Source organism: Sciurus carolinensis, chromosome 11, assembly GCF_902686445.1.
Source record: "Sciurus carolinensis chromosome 11, mSciCar1.2, whole genome shotgun sequence".
In the NCBI taxonomy this organism is placed as follows: domain Eukaryota; kingdom Metazoa; phylum Chordata; class Mammalia; order Rodentia; family Sciuridae; genus Sciurus; species Sciurus carolinensis.
This window is the reverse complement of record NC_062223.1, coordinates 52742928-52761028: the sequence shown is the minus strand read 5'-3', so window position 1 is coordinate 52761028 and position 18101 is coordinate 52742928. Positions and strand designations below refer to the sequence as shown.

The 18101-nt window shown below is 32.9% G+C and overlaps 1 pseudogene; it reads right to left on the bottom strand.

The window, feature by feature from the left end:
* Positions 1-1338: 1338 nt before the first annotated feature.
* LOC124960862 (uncharacterized) lies at positions 1339-1517 on the bottom strand (annotated as a pseudogene).
* Positions 1518-18101: the final 16584 nt, after the last annotated feature.

The window sequence follows — 18101 nt, the reverse complement described above, 5'->3', positions numbered from 1 at the left end:
ACATGTTAAACAAGCTTTACATTTTTGAATACATGCTAGGGCCTAATATCTGTGGAGGGTTGCCTCTAGGACTCCTGGCAATATCCAAATCTGCAGATTCTCAATTCTTTCATATAAAATAGCACAGTATTTTCATTCTTGCATAATATAACCTATGCATATCCTCTACAACCTATAGTCTCTTGTTTATATTAAAGAACCTTACCTAACAATAAATTTGATGTGTTCCCCTATAAAATAAATGTTGGTGGGCTTTCTCTGTTACGATCAGACCCATCAGATCTTTCCTACCCATAAAGCCCCCACTTTATAGTTCCTGTGCCCTTTATTTCTTAATACTATTTTTTCAGCCTTTTATTTCCAGCCGGCCCACAGCTCCATATGGTTTACTGATTCCCTCACTGAGTAGGTCTCAGCAAGATGTGATAATACGATAGAAATGTCATGTGCACATGTGCTATAATCTATTGTTTAGAAAATAATGATAAGAAAAAAGTGTGAACTTGTTCAATACGGACACAGTTTTCTTTTCTCTGAATATTTTTGGTCCTGGTTTTTGAATCCACAGATGCAGAACTCTTAGATATGGAGCCCTTGTATAAGGAGAGGGCTTATATTCTAAAATAATAATCCTTTTTATATTTATTAAGTGCAATCTCAAATAAAAACCAATTAATTTCCAATGTCTTAGAATGAAAACAATAAAAGTATGTCTTCAGACAGAGCAAAATACTATGTAAGTATTAACTTTACCAGTCATATTTTCATGGTTACTTCTGTCTGTGACTTCAGGGGAAATCCTTGGATACCGGAGAGTGGACCCACAACCTTGGACTCCATGATGTGTACAATGTGGAGTTGTCAGAAGTTCATGAACAGAAGAGAAAGAAAACTATCTTAGATCATTTCTTTTACATCCCATTAAATTTTAGGTCTGATGTGGTCACTTCTTAGAGATAATAAGGGCTGCATTGGTAAAAAGAACTAAAAGACTTACAGAATTATTTCAATTTCACCATGAAAATATTATGAGTATGCATTTTATTAAGGAAAATGAGAGGGATACGTTTTGTTTCACTCATGTTGAGCTGTGTGGTAGATGGGATATGCATTTTTATTCCTAGATGGCATTTTCCCAATCTCTAAAGTAATTAGCAAATTCTATGATGTCTGCATCACCATCTTCCAAACACTAGCTCTGGACACTCCTAGATATCATGGAAGAGTTCTACATTTAAATTATTAAAAGAAGTTATGACATCGTAAGTTCTCCTCTTTGTCGATTATTTGAATATTTTAGTTTATAACAGACCTCTTAATTGAGAGCACCCAGAAACCACTCCAGATGGGGTAACTCATGCTAGAGATTTTATTAAGGAGGCAGGCAGAGTGTCTGCAGTTTAGATTCCCACATTTGGCGAAATCTCAGGGGTCAGCACATCGGGAGTGCACTGGATAAGCCTCACCCTGGGAAAACCACCTTCGTGATTATATTTTCTCCCCTGCCAGGTAAGTATCCAAATGTCATCTCTTAATAGAACATCAGTCATTATTTGCTCATGATTCTGAATTTACTACTGGATTTGAGGGAGACAGTTCATCTGTGCTCCATGATCCTCCTCTGAGATTGCCCAACTGACTTAGAACAGCCAGTTCCAAGTTGGCTCACTCCCCTAGCTGGTGAACTGCTGTTGCCTATTGGTTTCCTTCCACCTTGGTGGAAGGAAAGCCCAGGTTGGCTTCCTCATAGCATGGTAAGCAAGTTCCAAGAAAATTTCCTAAAATACAGTATATAGAAACTAGTAGTTTCTGAAGAAGATGAGCCACAAACAACTGTAGGGCAAGTTATAACATATTCTATTGTTCAAGTAATAGCTGAGTCCTTAGTCTTAGGGAGGGAATGTAGACTCACATCATAATGACTCATCAAAAATTTCAAAACCACCACATGACTCACTCATTTATTCACTAAATTGATTATAACTATTCACTAGGTTAGTTTTTAAATATTATGCAAACCTTATTATTTTTGATTCTTAGAATAGTTTTGTGAAATCATTATCTATTTTGGACAAATGGTAAACAAAATAATAAAAAATACAATAACATTAACCATACAAATTCTTGTCAGGATTATACTGTTAGTTTCTTTTGCTACTGACAAATTGACACAAATGTATTGACTGAAAGCAATGGAAATTTAATATAACCCTCAAGGTCAGATGTCAAATCAGACACAGTGATCTAAAATGAGGGTACCAGCAAGCCTGCATTGCTTTTTGGAGAATCCAGGGGAGCATGTGTTTCCTGTCTTTTTCCTGGCTGATGGCCTCCTCCTTGCTCTTCAAGCCAGAAACACAGTCATTCTCTCCTTCTGACTATGACTCCTGCTTCTGTCATTCCATGTGTTTATGACTTTGACCCTTCTTGGCTTTCTCTTACAAGGAGGCTTGTGATCACAGTGTGTTACCTGGATCCATTTCCCAATTTGTCATGTCAGAGTCTATAACCTAATTAAATCTGCAAAGTTAGTTTTACCATGTAAGTTAGAACACTCATGGTTATCGAGTTAGAATGCAGACATCTGTGGAAAGAATGACATTTATTCTGTCCAACATAATGTTTTTCACCAAACCAGTCTCTGAAGTAAGCAGATAAAAGTTGTTGTTCACATCAAGCACATTTTAAAAGTACAAAAAAAGCAAAGATCATGATTTATCTAAACTTTAAAATTTGTTAAATATGAACTTTTAACTTACACACACACACACACACACACACACACACACACCCCTCTGAAATACCTCATCAATTCAAGGCAAACATGTAAACTACTAAGGAAAATTATCTAAATTTTTAATTTGAAGGAATATGGATAAATTTAAAACAGAAGCTAATGGACTACATTTGGACTTATCTTTAAATGGAAATTAGAGCTATATTGGAATTTTATATGTTCTGACTATTCAGAAAAACTTTCCTTAAAAAAAAAAGTTTTCATTGAATGATTTTTCTAAGTCAACAAATCTCTGAACATTTATAGGCAATTCCTGATTCTACACATTTTAATTTTTTAGTTTGATTAGTAGCTTGTCTGTGATTGAAAGACAGGTTAAAACAAATCATAGTATGATATTTCCTCTTTGTTTTTTGATATGAATCTTAGACATTTTTATTCAAACATGTTTTCAGAAAAGTTATTTAGGTGATTACTGTATTGTCTGCCATAAGAAAGATCTTAATAGAATTATTAATATACTCCATTCTGATTCCCTGTTTATGGACACATCTGTACACTTCTTGAATGAGCTGTGTATGAGCATTCTATCTACATGAATTTAATGCAATTGCAATTAAGACAAAATAATAATTTAGGAAGTTTGTTATCTTCACTGTTTTTCTTGCCATCCCTGATGAAATTTCCTGAGTTCTCTATGTATTAGAGTGCAAATAAATGCAATACTTAATTTTACATGTCTCAGGTCCACCTCTGTTTTCAGATGAATTGAAAGCTGTGGGTCCTAATGAGATAAACTAGCACCAGCTCAGTGCTATTCTAGCATGACAGAGGCAGGTGCAGGATGTGGACAAAGCCAGAATTAAGATCTATTGCTGTTGGTTCACAACACAGGAACTTAAATGTAAAGGAACAAGATACACCCAAATTAATATAGTGAAATCTTTTTCTATTTTTCTTGCAGTCTTTATCTGAGAGTATGCCCTAATTGCATAGCAGAATCTATGACAAACTGGACACTTCTTAAAAGTGAACAAGAAGAGATCAATTAAAGCTGGAGATGGTGGAGGAAATCTCATTTTTAAAAGGATGAAGATAAATAATTCTAGATTTTTAATGATTAACCAAACCCAATTTTTTCTTTTCTTACACATATGTATGTGTAAGATAGAGACAAATTAATATACTAAATAATCTAAAGCCTTAACTAAATGTAAAACACTTCATAAGTCTCAGAAAAATTCTGTTACAAATATGCAGTTCATTCTCTACTAAGTAGTCAAACAAGAACAAAAGAAAAGGGAAAAAAAGAAGGAAAATAAGCATACTTCAAAAGACTCAATGTCTCATGGCAAAAGAAATAAAATATTAAAAGTAAGATAAAAAGTTAAGAAAATTAATATATAATAATGATTTCAAAGATGGAATTATTAGTTCAATTGAAAACAGATATTATTCTGATATTTCATGAACATCACAATTAAATTTGTGGAAAAAAATGGAAATGCTAAACAGAAATGTAAAGAAGAATCAAATGGAATTGTGAAACTGGGGGAGAAAATGATCAGATGTGCTGAATCAGAGAATAAGATCAAAAAGTACACTACATGAAATTTTAAAAAATATTAATAAAAATCACCCAATATTTTAAATATAAAAAAATGAAGATTGAAAGAAAAAAGCAGAACATCTGGGAGCAGTCACACATGATCAACAGGTCTAATGCCATTGTAGACCCAAAAGAAAGGCGAGAAAGAGATTTACAGAATAAACAGTTAGAAGAAGAAAAAACATAACAATTTTCCCAAATTTGTGAATCTTTAAAACAGGTGATTCCAGAATCCTAGCTATCCCCAAATAGGGTAAATATTCAAAAAAAAAAAAAAAAAACTAGATATATTATATTGAAATTTCTGGAAAAAAAAAAAAAAAAGAAAAAAAACCCCAAAAATAGAAATGTTTTCTTAGTGAGGTAAACAGTGCTGTCTTGTAGATAAGCAACAATTCAAATGGCAGCAGCTTTCTCATCAGAAACCATGGTGGGTGAGATGCACAAGACCAGCATCAGGTATTAAAGTGGAAAGTTCAACCCCAAACTTCATATGCAACTAATGTATCCATCAGCCATTTGGCGAATGGTAAGAAAATTCTACATCACCAGATCTGCTATGAGACAACTGGTAAGGTATTTATTCAGGTCAAAGGAAAATAATAGCAGAGAGAAATCAGAGGTGTTAGAATCAAAGAGAAGCAGACATAGAAAATATATGAATAACTGTAAAGTACTATGTTTTCCTACTACTTCCTCAAAATATGTAGAAATGTTACTTTGTGAAGTGATCCTCACTGAATATAGACAAAATAAACATGGCAACTCTAACATGAAGTGAGGAAACTAAGGGAAACTGTGTTTTACCCAAAGTAGCAGAGGAGTAACTGAAGCTGTGAAAAGGTTACCAGGTATAAGTAAGCTCACAGAGGAATCACTGAAAAATAACAAAAATATACAGCCAAAAAGCAATAAATAAATTTAATTGATGCCAAAATCAGTCAAGCACTCAAAAGAAAAGGCAGGGGAAATGGAGCATAATAAATATCTTTTAAATAAAGGAAATAAATACAAAATAAGTAATGAAATAATGGACCTCTGTAAAATTATATCAATGATTATGTTAAATTTAGGTGGCCTAAATACATCAGCTAAAAACCAGATAATATCAAATAGATTCTTTAAGAAAGGAGTAAATTGTATGCAGTCTAGAGGAAATCCATTTATAATATAATGTGATAGATGGGTTAGAAGCAAAAACATAGGGAAATGATACATATGCAAGTACTAACTCAAGGAGAGATGGGTGATTATTTTAATATCAGACAAAGTAAGCCTCAGAGGAAGAAATATTACCAGGAATAAAGAAAGTCATCAATGAATGCTAAAACCGATAATTCAGAGAGGACTCTGATTTTTAACAACAGTAACTTCAAAATAGATTAAGCCACATAGAATTAGATGGAGAAATAGACAAATCCATATGTTATTTGGGTACTTTGACATCCATCTTTCAATAAAAAATATAACAAATAGAAAAATAAACATCAAGCCTACAGAACACCTCAAAAACATAATCAGTATGTTATTAATTATCATTTATGAAATACTCTATCCACTCACAATCAGATTACATGTATATACTTCTTAAATCAAATATATGGATCCCTAAACCATCTGGACTGTAATTTGTACAGAAGAGCAAACCTAACTTAAATGACTTGAAGCATAAAAAGTATATTCTCTCAACATAAGATAACTGGCAATAAATTGGTAAAAGATACATACCTTCTATTCAACTGAAGTTGTAAGGCACAAAAATAAATATTAGACATAAATACTGTGAATTAAAAATAACTGAGGTTACTTATGTGGCAAGATACAAGTCAGTATGTCAAAATCAATTTATTTCCACATAAAAAACAAGACAATTGTAAATTATATGAAAAAATGAAATGATATCCTTAGAGTTTAATGACAACTGGATGTTGATATTTACATTGACAAAATAAGTAAAAGATCTTTTTGCAGAAAACTAGAAACAAGGATGGAAGACATGGAAAGAGAGCTAAACCAATGGATAGGTTAACATTGTTCATTAGTAAAAAGACTTAACATTGTTTATATATACACTTACACACTGTCCTCCACATGTCCGCCACATGGGCTACTGATTCACTCTAATCAAATAAAAGCACAGAAAGCATTTTAATTGAACTTTTATATGTATGCAAAAGCAAATCAATGGATAAACAACAGTCTTTTCAACAATGAAATGATGCTAGAACATTTAAATACATTTAGTTAAAAATAATCTTCAACCTATATCTTACTACTTATAATAAAATATTGGCTCAAAATCAATCATACACTTAGATTAAAAACCTGAAACTATAAAACCCCTAGGGAAAAGCAAAGGAAAAATACTTTGACCATAATAGAAAAGCCACCAAAATTCACTAAAGAAAAATTGATGAATTTAACTTTATGGAAATTTTAAGACTTCTAAATTTATATAGACACACGGTTAAGAAAAATAAAGGCCATGCTAAAACTTGGGAGAAATATTTGCAAATCAACTGTTTATAAAAGTATTTGTATCCAGTTCATATGACGAATACTGATTCTATGAAAAGAAAAACATTTAAATAAAAGGATAAATGATTTGAATAAATACTTCCCCTAAGAAACTATACAGATGACAAGTAAGCATATGAAAAGGTAAACTACATACCTATTGGAATGGTGAATACAACAAAACAAATGAAAGAATTGGAAATAAAAACAAACAAGTTTTGACAAGGATACCCAGCATCTTGGTCTCTCTGACATGTTGATACTGAGAATGAAAAATGGCGCCCCTCTTCAGAGAATAGGGATCATGTCTTCAGCAGTTAAACATATGCTCACCAATCTCATAATCTTGTTCTGAGTTACTTATTTAATAGAATTGAAAGCTTACACTCAAACAAAAACATACACATGAAAGGTTATACAATGTGCACGGTAGTTCTGCTCAAGATCAAAACTGGATATAAGCCAAATGTCATTAGGGAATTTATAAACAAAATGAGCTATAGAAAAAAGAATATTTGTACTGTTCAAACTATTAGTAATCAAATAAAGTGCTGGTATATGCAGTGATATAGGATTTCAAATGTATTTTTTTAAGTAAAAAAGCCAGATCAAGAAAACGACAAGCTATATGTTTTCATTTCTAAACTTTAGGAGAAGCAAAATTAAGAAAAATAAATAGATCAGCACTGCCTCATTTAGATGACTAAAAGACTAGTGCTAGAGAATTTTTTGAGGTGCCATGGAACATTCTGTATATTTTTTGTTATGATTATACATGAACATACAGTTGTCTAAATTTTAAGAACAGTACACTAAAGGCAATGATTTGAACCGAACAATTTTTTTAAAGCTAAATATTACTAAGCAGATGCCCCTGGAGATAACAACATTAAGTCCCCAGCACACAGCCACTCCATCAGTTGTGTCCTTATTTGTTCTAATGTAACCACTGCCTAAAATGTAGGGGGCAAGGCAGGATGTTTACTTCAGATAACAGATGGTAGTTAAAGAATGTCGGAGGCAATTAGTGCACCTGGAAATATAGTTTCCTAAATAATAGAAGCTGTGAGAAATGCAGGGGGAGGTTTGGGACTCAAGTCCTTCTTAAACAGCATAGCTGTCTGGGGTTGACAAGCATATCTAAGACCTTGCCTCTTTAGATTTTCATGTCTCCTTTATGTTGTTCACATGATGTTCTGATCCACATGCTGCTTAGATTTGATGTCTGATTATTTCACTCTTTATTGCCTCATATTCTCTCTCTCTTCCTCTCTCTCTTCTCTCTCTCTCTCTCCTCTCTCTCTCTCTCTCTCTCTCTCTCAGTACTTAGGATTGAACCCAGTGGTACTCTACCACAAAGTCACATGCCCAGCTTTTCTGATTTTATTTTGAGACTGGGTCTGGCTAAGTTTCAGAGGCTGACCTCCAACATGCAATCCTCCTACCAAGAACTTACTGCCTCTTCCATTTTAATTTTAAAAATTCAAATTTCCTTCCCATAAGTCAACATTTTGAAAGTTTTGTAGTTCCAAGTTTATACTGATAGGTCTAAATGCTCTACCTTAAATACAAATCCCCTCTGTTTTTCATTTGTCTACCTTTCACCTGCTTGGGGAAGATTATGGCCTCAGCGGTCTACTTCACTCATTTTGTTCAGTCCAGCAAAACTTGTTCATGGATAGTCTTCTCAGTATGACTGATAAGTATTTCACATGGCTCCATCAATCGCTTTGTCACTAATCCAAAACTACCCTCAGCTTTGGGTGGCAATTTTCAGGCTGACAATCATCTTGAGACAAAGGTGTTTTTAGTCGTGATCTGTGAGAGTGAGGGTAACTGACGTCCTGCCTATCTCTCAGCAGAAGGGACATTAGGGAATTTCATCACCATCTGCAACTATCTTGTTTGAGAAAAACTGCTGCGTAGCATGTCTTGTACTGCAAAGAGTCAGAGGAAAAAAATCAATAACAAGATACACTGCTTAAATAAAATCAATAAAACAACATTAAACATCCCATCTTTATAAGTGAAAAACATTCTGACTATAAATTAGACAATATTTCTACTTGCCTTTGTATATAAGAGAGAGCAATTTTTCAAAGTTGAAGTGATAACATACTATTAGAATTTACCTTTGTCTTTAAATTGTTAGTAAAAGGGGATTCAATAGAAAGTGGTTTAAACAGTGGAGGGGATTAACCAGCCTGTGGACTGGCATATGTAGAGGTATGGTGACCATGGGCATCATTGTGATCCATCAACCACAACTGGTGACCCCAAGGGCCAGTTCCATTCTTATTCACTAGCCTGCCTTCAGTGTCCACTTTCTCTTCATTGTACTCATTGACAGCTAATGTCAATTCCAGAAATGACAGGGTTTTCTTTTGATATTCAGAGAGACTGTAAGAAACTCTTCCTTACCCATCAGATGAAAATTCACTCTGTCAGCTCTGGTTGAACAACCCTGGAGACCCCTCTCTAGTCATCGTTCACATGTGCAGTGTTACCAGCCCTTTCCTGAAACACTAACATTAGTAGTGAGGTGAAAATTTGCCCACCTGGAAGGCAAGTCAGCATCCATTTCTTGAAGGTGGTGTGAATTCAATCCTACGAATTATTATGTTGTTTAAAAACTGAGGGGGATAGAGGAGTTGAAAACTCATGATTTCTCACATTCCGAAATACATATAGAGAGGGGAGGCAAACATTTTTGTTGGATGAATAAATTAACTGATTAAGGTAAAGGTACTTTTCAGTTTTCCAATGAATAGCATTGAGGACAAATCTCTTACTCTTCAAATTCTATTTCCTCATCTTTAAAGTGAGCACATTAAATTCCAAAGTTGTCATGAGAATTGGAAGAAGGTATTCATTCAAAAGTCCTTAACCATATGAAAAGAGAAATTTTGGGAAGTTATTTTTTAAAGTATGTAGTTTTTTTTTTTTTTTAAATCATCTGCAACATAGCACAGATTTAAATATTTTTTAAAAATTGAAATATTCCCATTCAAATAAACATTTTTAATTATAGAACTCATAAATTAGAGTGATTGAAAGTGAAGGAAATAAAATAGAACAAGATAACTAGATTAATTTTGAGAGTAAAATTCCTCCCCTGCATCATTCTCTGAAAATTTTAATAATCATTTTTCCTGGCAAGTATCATGCTTTTCTTTTTGGTTAGAAATAAGTAATTCTGTATTGTATATAAGTATACCCTATGTATACTTATGTATGATTATGCAAAAAAGAAAGAAAGAAAGAAGTAATTCTGTAGAAACCTAGGATCTGTTTTAGTCAGCTTTTTCACTGGTGTGACTAAAAGATCCAACCAGAACAATTTTAGGAAAAGTTAATTTGAGGTCTCACAGTTTCAGAGTTCTCAATTCACAGCAGCAGGCTCCATTCCTTGGGACTTGAGGCGAGGCATAACATCATGGTGGAAGAGTGTGACTGAGGGAAGCAGCTCACATGATGACCAGGAAGCAGAGAGAGAGAGACTCCACTGTCCAGATACCATAGATATATCCCAAAGCTACACCCCCAAGTCCCTCCTCCTCCAGTCACACCCTATCACTTCAATTACCACTCAGTTAATCCCTATCAGGGGATTAAATCACTGATTGGATTAAGACTCTTACAACCCAAATCATTTCTGCTCTGGACTTTCTTGCATTTTCTCACACATGAGCTTTTGGGGGACATCTTACATCCAAAGCATAACAGTATCAAACAGATAATTGTTTTAGAAAAAGTTACATAAAACTTACATAAAATGAGTCCTCTTATTTTTAAGTGCTCTATAATCTCTTTTTTTGCTCTTACAATTGACTTCCATTTCTAAAGTTCATATCTCAACTAAAAATTGGAAAGTGAAAAGAAATCCTTAAAAGAAAAGATTATCTTGCAACTTGGCAAATTATCCATCATAAAGGTTATTATTTTTGCCAATTGAATCCTTCACTGAAGAGTCATAAACCTCAAATAGATGAGCTCTACATACTCTGTGCATACATGCGTGTACATGTATATAAGCTACTCATATGTGAGCTATAAAATTATATGAATTAGTGCATATACATGTTATATGTATAAATTAATGAGTTATATATAACTGTGTATTAATATATACATAAGCTATAAGTATTTGTTTTTAATATATATTTGAGTTTTGTATTTGAGTATTATATACATATGCATATATAGAAAGAGAGGTATACTCTCAATTTAATCTTTAGTAAGTAAATAGGTCTTTAATAGTACGTTTTAAAAAAACATGGTTTATAATTCCTCAGCCCTTTTAGAATTGTGAGAGACCAAATCTGCCACCCCTGAGTAGGAAGAAATGTTGAGCTGCAGGAGATGCAGGAAAACTTTCTATTCTCTCATTTTGTTCCTAAAAGCTGGAAATGCATGTAAGAGACAAAAGTTATCTCATCTCCCCTGTCTACTGGGGAGAATATAAGTAAACCATTAAAGAATTCTCTAGACCCTTACTGGTCTGAAGATGGTACTAAAGCAAACCCTCTTAATAAACTTTACTAACTGATTTTTTTCTGCTGTTTATTTGCCTTCCCACATGTTTCCACCCATAGGGCTCAAAGATCATTTTCTTCATATTGTCACTTTTACTTTTCTTTGTAGAAGATACATTGGTAACTTCACATTCCCTGGTAGAGAGGAAATATGTATGTTAATAAAATTCTCTTTATTTTTCTCTTGTTAATCTGCTTTTTGCTTCTAGGTTCCTTCCAACTAAGAACCCATGAGGGTTGAAGGAAAATTGTTCTTCCCTTATGGAATCAATTTCAGAAAATGAGAATAAAGATGTGTTGCATACAAATCATGATTTTTCAGAACAAGTGGACTACCTTACTTATTCAGATAGGATTTCCTAAAACCAAAACAACCAACCAGATATGAGTGAGCTGAATATACAAAAGTTAAAAGCTCAGTTTCTTCCATTTCTCATAATTAGAATTCTCAGTTAAGGTCAGAGCCATGCTGACTACCAATGACTTTGAGAATAAATTTGATGAGAGCAGGCAGTTTCAGGAACAATTAGAGAACATGATTAATCAAAAAAATGTGAGTGAAATTTTTTAAAGCCCCTGGAAACGACAAGGAAACCATGCTTTGAGATTCCAGGAAATAATAATATGAGAAAGTTAAGATGCCAAATGCCTGTTTAAAATTAAGTGTTTTAAGATATCAGAGATAAAGGAAACATAACAGCATTATTGAGAATCCTTCTATTCAAATGATAGCTGCCATTAAATTATAACATGACAGATGTCATTAAATCATAAGGAAAAGTGTTGAATCACAGCACTCTTTTTTTCTCACAATTTTAGTTTATTGTGTCTTTAAGTACAGATATTTTACAGTGCTTCATAAGGAGGTAAATCAAATTTGCTTCATTTTAAGTTTCCACATTTCACTATTAGTTTGTACAAGTATTTTTTTATTTTATTTTACTGGTAATTTGGTGTACAGAAATACTTCTCTGTATCCTATAAGGGATGATTTTTTACTACATGCCAATTATACCTCTATTTTTAAAAGTAGAATAAAAGTCCATTTTATTTTTTTTTATTTTTATTGGTTCTTTTTAGTTATACGTAACACTAGGATTCTTTTTGACATAAAAGTGTGCAATGTAATTTGTTCTAATTCAGTACCCACTACTCCTGTCCTCCCTCCTCTGTTCCTTTCCCTCTACTCTCTTGATCTTTTTGCTATGTATTTATATCTTTTTTCTGTTTGTTTTTAAATAGTGTCTTGTGGATGTACGTGATGGTGACATTCACTGAGGTACATTCATATATGTGCACAGAGAAGTTAGGTCAGATTCATTCCACTGTCTTTCCCTATCCCATCCCTCCTCCCTCCTCTTCATTTCCTCTTTGTCTACTCCACTGATATTTCCTTTATTCTTTTCATCTTTTCCCTTACTTTGGATCAGCATCCACACATCAGAGAAAATATTTGACCTTTGACTTTTTGAACTGGCTTATTTCACTTAACACAATAGTCTCTAGTTCCATCCACTTACTGGCAAATGTCAGAAAGTCATTCTTCTTTTGGGGATAATACTCCACTGTGTACATTTTCTTTACTCATGCATCTGTTGAAGAGCACATAGGTTGGTTCCATAGCCTGGTTATTGTGATTTGTGCTGCTCTGAATATTGATGTGGCTGCATCACTGTAGTATGCTGTTTTTAAATCTTTTGGACATATAGTGAGGAGTGGTATAGCTGGGTACTATGGTGGTTCCATTCCTAGATTTCGAGGAATCTCTATTCTGCTTTCCAGGGCAGTTGCACTAATTTGCAGTCCCACCAACAATGTATAAGTATACCTTTTCCCCCACATCCCCCCACTATGTTTAATAGCTATGTGAATTAGGGAAATTTACTAACCTACCTGCAATTCTGTTTCCTCACTGGAAAATGAAAAATAATATAACAATATATAATAAGGCTGTCATGAAACCTACATAATTGACACAAATACTCTCCTAATTCAGGCCTTGGGAAATAACTGGTACTTGCACAAATGATTATTAAAATTTTAATGTTAGATTAAAAAAATAAGCAATATCATATTCTTATACCAAATAGAATTTTTAAACTAAAACATCAGTGAAAATACACTGCAATATTTATACTCAAACTTACTTTTCCTTAGTACAAAGAAATGTTGTGCTTTTTGCTCTTCTGTTGTGCATCAGGGTTATATTCTGTTTCGGGAGATTTGAAAAGTCATAAAAATAAATGTCCTCCACCAAGAAACTCAGCTGAATTCATAAGCAGTATTTTTAACACAGATATTCTATTTCATTATAATAGAAGTATTGGGTTAGGGAAGATAAATACTGTTTTAACTCATTGGCATGAGAGTGTTTTTCACTATACCAATATGCTAGTTGAAAGACAGTTGTGAATGAATCACTCCTGTACTGAAAACCTTCTGTGGAGCCTACAAGGAAAATCAACACAGGAAGGTCAGCATGCACTTTTAACTGTTGTAAAAGCTTCACCCATCTTATTCTTTAGTGAGGATTGTATGTGGTACCTTTGACTGTTGTTTCTTATTAAAAAGAGAAGTGACACATAGAAGACAGTTGGTAACTATAGTGCATACAGGCACAATCCAGCTTTACTTACATTATAACATTTTTTTTAGAGCAGATTGTGCTTTGAAGATTTTCTGTGTGATGAGGCACTTCTTTCCAATGTTGTTGGGAAGCATCTTGTGCTGGCTCTAACAAAAATTTGAAATTATTTCATGTTCAATGAAATTGAAATAGTCACAGTTTTATTCCAAATCTACATGGTACTATTTTCAGAAGGAAAATTTTTAAAAATTCAATACATGTTCTAAAATAACATGAAATAATAGATAATAATTATAGTGCTATATGATACTAGGATGTATGAGGGTTGAAATTTTTTTGTGTTTTAATATGAAGTGCATTCCTAAGAATTATAATGAATTAGTTTTTCACTCGTTTTCAGTCATGTACGGTATTGATCAAATAGTAATCTCCTTTTTAAAAAAAATAAATACTGTGCATGTTGGAGGATTGAAGTACAATGCTATGGGATACACGCAGATGGTGAAATGGCTTCATATCCATTTGTATCTCAGTTATTCATCCATAAAATGAAAGAAATGTGCCTTGTTTTCTTCTCTCATGGAGGATTTGTAGAAATTAGGGTGATCTTTGAATTAAATTAAGATCGTCTAGTACACTGTTCTTTTGAATCCTGAAATCCCTTAAAAAATTATTCTAGGAGGTGAGTGAAGTGTGGAACTAGAAAGCCAGGATTTTTTTCTTTTGTTTTATGATTCATGTCACTCAAATATTATCAAAAATTTTACAAACACCTCTACAAGTTTAAAAGTTACATTTACATATTTGACTGAGATAATTACTGAAATTTATTTGTGAGTGGTACAAGTTAGAGATGCAATTTTCCTCTATTGATAAACACTTTTGACTAGAATGCATTCTTTCCTGTTGATTTGTAATAATATAACTTCCTAATTTCCATATATACATAGGTCTTTTTCTGAGCTCCCTTCTTCAGTTTCATCATTTAATTAATCTATCCATATGCCTCTCCACACCATTTTAACTATTCTGTCTTTGCAATAATTCTTAATGTTGAATGCTAAGTACTTTGTATGTTCTTTTAAAATGTCATATTTATTATTTCCTTTTAAACTTTCCTATGAATGTTAGAAGAAACTGGGCAGAAATTTTATTTAGCATTACATTGGATTATTGATGAGTTTGGGGGAAAATGGTGTCTTTATGTGATAAGTAATCACACATATAAATAGCACATATCTTTGCAATTTTTTAGAACTTTTATTTCCTCTATTTGTATTTTGTAGTTTTCCCCATTAAGGACATATTTTTAAATTTTTATTGCCAAGGATACATTTGTTTCTGGGTAAAATAGCACAGCACATAATTTAAGACATTTTTCTAGACTTTACAAGGACATTATATTCTTTACTTTTCAGTAATAGTAATATTTATTTTGTGATTTCGGTTGCTATTAATACAAGTCTGAGTTTACATAATGACATTTAGCTCCTTTTATACATGATTTTAAATAGATAACATTAACAGTTGGGAAAATATCAACAAAAAACATGCAGCAAAAAATATTTTCTTCTATTCTTTTTTACAGAGTGAATTTTGTTGTTGTTATTCACTTATGGTGAGGCCAAGAGATAAGGGACAGAAGACATAAAAATTATCATTGGTTTTTCCTGGTTCTCAAGAGTCAAGGGTACACTATGATACACAGGGACACACAGGGAATAACTGTGGAGGGGTGGGAGTGTGCTTTTCAGTTTTTCATTGCTGTAACAAATACCAGAAACATTTAACTTATAAAGAGAAAGGGTTTATTTTGACCCAGAGCTTTGGAGGTTTCAGTCCATGATTATTGGCCCTATTGATTTCAGGCTGTGGCCAAACAGCAAATCAAGGAGGGGTCTGTGTGGCAAAGCAAAGCCATTCAGGTCATTGCTGGAAGCAGAGAGAGATGGAAAGAGTTTGGGGTCCCATTATTCTCTTGAAAGGCATTCCTCTAATGATCTAAGAACTTCCACAGGGCCCCACATCTTAGTTTGATTACCTACCAGTCGTTCTAAGCTGGGGATGGCTTTAACACAAGGTTCTTTGGAAGATACTTAAGATCCCAAATACTGTAGGGAGTGAAGATAAAACATACTAAGAGACTTTATTGTGGTTTCTATGAAAAGGAAGCAGGGTAAGCAATGTTTGAATTGGCTAAATTGAGTAATTTGAAGGGGTTCTTGGACGTGGGGTTTTGTTGTATAATACTTGGTCTTACAGTAATTAGGAAAGAGAAAATTGGCACTGAGTAAAATAATCTAATAAAGTGGGTGTTTGGGTAATAGGCCTTGTGTTGGTTGACATGAGAAATATGCTCACAGATAAGTCATTTACTATTTCTAGGAATTGGCTAGCCTTGGAAGAGGCCATCTTTCCAGAGTCTGCAAAGTCCCAGATGTCAAAACACTATATATATATTTTAAATAAAAATGCACAATTAATATTCCATCTCCTTTTTCTAACCCATGGGTCTCAAGAAACAAAGTGTTAATAACTTCATTTTAGAACTTTTTTATGTGTTTCAAAATTATGTAATTGAATTTTTCACAAATAAATATGCACTCTAATACATTTTCTTTCACTTAATATGTATTGGACAATTTTTCATTTTGGTACATCTAAATTTTCTTTTATTAAATTTACCAGATACAGAAGCCCATTAGATTACTATATTATGATTTACTTCACCATTCTTTTGCTGCAGCAGAATATTGGATTTATTTCGATCTTTTGTTATCACGAATAATGCTGCAATTGATATGCTTATATACATATAATTGATATATGTACATGGATTTATAGGAAAAGAAAAAATTCCTTATTCAAATTGTCATGCATTTGGATCTATATTATTTGTCTTCTACAGAATTTAGGATGTTTTATACTCCCACCAATGCTGTTTGAGAAAACCATTTTCTCTCACACTCAAGGTCACTAACAAAGCATATATCAAGAAGTTCATGCATGTGTGTATACATATACATCTGTTAATGTATTCATATATACAAAACACATGTGCATATACTTAATATATTATTTCACATTTTATTTAGAATATTTGTATTTATACTTCAGATATTTTCTTATTTTTATGCAAATTTTCTACTAATTTTATCAAGTGTTTTTAGAACTTTTCCCTTTTTACCTTCTTTTGATTACATAATAAAAATTGTCTGTTTCTTGAATGTGTGGTATAATTAGATTCATACATTTTGTGCCTTGTTTCTTTAGTAAACAAATTAGGATTCATAAATCTCTTCAAGTAGATTTGTATTCTGGAACTTGCAAGGTGGTTTTAATTTAATAAAGTTTTAATGATATTGAAAGTAAAAGTTTAGAATTACCTGGAGTTTATCTGTTTCATTTACAAATAAAGAATTGTGCTCTAGTTAAAAAAATGACTTGTGCAAATATTAATGTATTTAATGCATTTTAATACTCTCAAAGAAAACCCCTAATTCCTCAATATTCCACAAAGATTATGTTAGTATTGAACATCTACAAGTGTCACCAACTTTAAAGTGGTAGTATATTGTTCTTAGAATACGCTTTGATATATTTTGCATTCCATCAATATAGCAGTCTTTCAGAGATAAATGAACAAGTTTGTCTCTGTCAGAAATATTTTAGAAAATTTAAAAAACAACAACAATAATGAAAACCTAATGTGTCCAAAATAAGCATTTTCTCATTCAGTACAGTTAAACTTATGATCCTTCCCTAGCTAGCTTTGGTCACTAATCTCTTATCATTTTGTTACTGACACCTAGTCCAGGGACCCTGCCTGGATCTTGACTGGCTGGGTTCAACTGCCTGCACACATAAGGAATAGACAAAAGATGGAAAAATCATCAAACTGTATAAAGTTCACTGTGTTTTTCATCTTTCTTATATTGGTGGAGTACCACTTGGAGGTCCAGATTCTTGGAATCCTGAACAAAGAATTGACCAAGACACACAAAAGTAGCTGATAAAGCATGAATGTATTGAAAATGAAAATAACATTCCTCCATAAAGCAGAGCCCAGTGAGCTGATGGAGAATAGCCCAAGTCCCTTGATGTCTGAGTGTATCT